The following is a 4,114-nucleotide window of genomic DNA, read 5'->3' on the forward strand; positions in this document are numbered from 1 at the left end:
AGGAAGTGCTTCAGCTAATGAGAACTGCCTGGCCCAAGATTATGTCCCTAATCCAAGGGCTGGGTATTAAAGACTTCACCCCAACTTGGGATAACTCTGAGGGGCCATCCCAACTTCAGAGTTCACTATAGAGTTAGGTGAAGACTTTGCTGAGATTGCAATTCAACCCAACTTCAACCCCTGCCCAATCATGTTTCCTTACTCCTCTCTTCTCTCCTGCCCTCCCCTTACCTCCTTTTCTCTTCTCTCCCACATGTATTGGTCCCAGTTGCATGGTAATCTCAGTGTCTGCTTCCATAGGCACCTACTCTTTGAAGTGAGGGTAACAGTTACCTTTGGGGTGGTAATGACTGGAAAATGGTAGAAGAGAGCTTTTTGGGGTGCCAGTAATGTTCTATACCTTATTGGCAGATATACAGGTGTGTTTACTTGGTAAAAATTATTTGAGCTATATATTTAAGTTTTATATACTTGCTATTGCTATGTTATACTTCAATTAAAACATTTGCAATAAAAACAAGCCAATGAATATACTTGATGAATGGGCATATTTGAACAATTCTATAATTATTTCATTAAGATTAATTCCTAGAATTAGAATTGCTAGATCAAAAATGGACATTTTAAACTTAGGTGCCTATTGACAGAGGGTCCTCCAGAAAAGTTGTATCAATTGACACCTCATAAACAGAGGGTGAGAATGTTCAGTTCCCACATTCTTGCCAATGATAGATACCATCAATGTTTCAAATCTAGTAAATAAAAAAATATGTATGAGGTTCTTTTAATATTCTATTGCTCTTCTTTGGAAATAATTATATGCTGATGGTTAGTTGGCTAATTTTAAGTAATTAGTGAGGCCTACAATGTTCCTTAGTTGTACCATTTTATTGTGAAAAGTAGATAAAAGTTTAAATATTTAAATTATAGAACCAATGAGCAAACATTGTAAATAAGCAAGTTTGAACTCAACACAAGGTGTTACACAAAATCAAGAGAAAATGATAACACTTTGGATCTCACGGTGATAGCTCCTCCAGAAAGGCATAATGGTCATAAAAACATATTTGCTGATTCCCAAGATAATTCCTTGAGAAGGATACAGAAAACTAGAAAATGTTCAGAGGAAGTGACCAGAATAGTAAAGATTTTCTTGTTACTCTGAATGGTGTCATTTTTTCCCACCCTACAGTGTTTTTCTTTTTTAAAATACTTGGGAAACACTGAGTTTGGTATTTAAATTCCGTACCTTTGCTGTATTATATAAACCTATTATTCTAACAATGTTTTGGTCTGATTCTCCTTAATCTTCTAGGTGTATGATCAAATGGTGCAAATAACATGACTTTGTTTCTTCCTTTCTAGCATGTATAACCCATTTTTTATTTTCTTATTGCATTGGCTAGAAGTTCTGGAAGAATGCTTCACCAAGATTGTGGAGGATGAGTGTTAAGTAGGTGTACTTTTCTGGCTCCTTAACACGTACAGATTATTCTTAGTAATGACAGCTTATTATAAAAATAAACACTAACGTTATATAGCAAGAGAAATTTCCTAATTTGCTATGCAATATCTTGGGCTCTTTGGTAGCATCCAATATGAGGTACTTCTACTGCACAGTTTTAAAGACAAGACTCTTCTGAAGTACTGACTTCCCTTCAGTCCAGTACTGAAGAGTCACATTTGGCTTATAAACTAAGATGCTGTCCAGTTAGCAGTGACCAGTAGAGAAGACAGAACTAACACAGAACGTAAGCCACAGCCTCCTGCCTCCCCAGTTTTGATGAGTTATAATGGACATACGATAACTGCATGTATTTGGAGTGTACAATCTTATAAGTTTTTGTAAACCACCCCTGAAATCATCACCAAATCAAGATAATGAACATATCCATCATCCTCCAAAATTTTCTCATGTCCCTTTGTATTTCTTCCTTCTCTCCCTTCCCTGTCCCACCCACCCGACTTCTATTACCACGCAACCATTGGCCTGCTTTCTGTTCCTATAGATTAGTTTGCATTTTAAGACTTTTGTAAATAGAATTATACTGAACTTCTTTTTTTTGGGAGGGGGGTGCCTGGCTTCTTTCACTTAAGATAATTATTTTGATATTCCATGTATGTTTGGATATATATTTTCTAATTTCTTAACATTTATTTATTTTCTAGAGAAGGGGAAAGAAGGGAGAAAGAAAGAGAGAGAAATTTTGATTGAGAGAAACATGAATCCATTGCCTCTTGCAGGCACCCCAACAGGGGATGGAATGTGCAACCCAGGCATGTGACCTGACCGGGAATCACCCGGCGACCTTTAGCTCCACAGGACGATGCCCAACCAATTGAGCCACATCAGTCAGGGCTGTATGTTTGTATATTCATTAATATCAGTAGTTTGTTCCTTTTTATTGCTGACTAGTATTTCATTGTATGAGAAAACCACAATTTGTCTATCCATTCATGTTCTGATGGACATTTGAGTTGTTTTCAGTTCTTGGCTATTTCAAATAAAGCTGCTATGAACATTCATATATAAGTATTTATGTGACATACGCCTTCATGTCTCTTGCGGAAATACCTATGAGTGGAATAGCTGAAGCTGGTTTATGTTTAACTTTTTAATAAACTGCCAAAAATGGTATAACTATTTTAAATTTCCACCAACTTTGTATGATGTTCCTTTCTGTTTTTTCACATTCTCTTCAAAACTTGGTATGTTCAGTCTTCTTATTTACCTATTTGTTTGTTCATCTCTTCTGTTGCACATGTATTGTTATCTCACTGTGCTTTTGATTTGCATTTCTGTAAGGCAGGGTTTCTCAACCGTATCACTATGGATACTTCAGACCGAATAATGCTTTGCATGTGAGGCTGTTCTGTGCATTGTAGGAAGTTTAGCTGCATCCCCAGCCTCTACTCACAATGCGCCAGTAGCACCCTCCACCCGTCATGACAATAAAAAATGTCTGGGTTGTAGGAGCAAAACTGCACCCAGTTGAAAACACTGCTCTCTCTCATGACTAATGATACCAAACATCTTTTTATGTGCTTATTTGCCATCAATATATTTTCCTTGGTAAAGTGCATTTTTGAAACCTTTCGTCCGGTTTTAAAATCAGATTGTCTGCCTTGTTGAGCTGTGAGAGCTCTTATGTATTCCAGATACAAGTCGTTTGTTGAATCTATGCTTAAAAATAATTTCTCCCATTCTATCTATGCCTTGCTTTTTCATTTTTATAACATTATGTTTTGAAGAGCAAAAGCTCTAAATTTTGATGAAGTCCAATTTGTTTATTAATTATTTTCTTTTATAGTTTGAATTTTTAATATTCTATTTAAGAAAACCTTTTGGGATGCTAGTAATGTTTAATTACATAGCATTTTTATTTTATTTATTATAACTTATTGAATTTTACCCTTATGACTTGTGTACTTTCCTGTATGTATGTTTTATACTCTAATAAAATTCTTTAAAAATTAAAAAATAAGTTTTGTGATTGGTGGTGATAGTTGCAAAATAATGTGAATGTGCTAATTGCTACTGAACAGTACACTGGAAAGAAGAGGCCAAATTTTATGTTATATATTTTTTACTACAATAAAAAACAAGTATATGAAGCAAAAAATGTGAAGATTAATTTTAGAAGATAATTTGACAAAGTTCTTGGTAAAATTATCCTGTTTATATATTTTAAATTCTGCTGAAGTGAAGAAATTTTACTCAAATTCCACCCTGAAAAAAGAAAGAAATGATACGTCAACCTGAAAAAAACACCCAATGACAAAAGAATCATTTGAGAAAGAAAACAATAGTATTGAATTTATGGTCAAAGAATAAAATAACTATCCATGAGTCAATAGTGATATAAAAAATGGTTGAATGAGTAAATGAGTGGGAAGGAAGGGAAAACATTTCTGTACAAAAGCATTCCAATTAATAACTATAGAAGGCATAAGGAAAACAGAAAATCTCCATTAGAACATCACAGTAATAATAGCCACAGGCAGGAACAACTAATAAATGATAAAATTAATGAACAAGGTTTAATAGGAAATGGCATATTTACATAGCATCAAAGTGTCTTTTCCCAAATATTGTTTACCCTGGAGGAAAAAC

This window comes from Furipterus horrens, unplaced genomic scaffold (assembly GCF_987537825.1).
Source record: "Furipterus horrens unplaced genomic scaffold, mFurHor1.1.pri manual_scaffold_1, whole genome shotgun sequence".
Lineage (NCBI taxonomy): Eukaryota > Metazoa > Chordata > Mammalia > Chiroptera > Furipteridae > Furipterus > Furipterus horrens.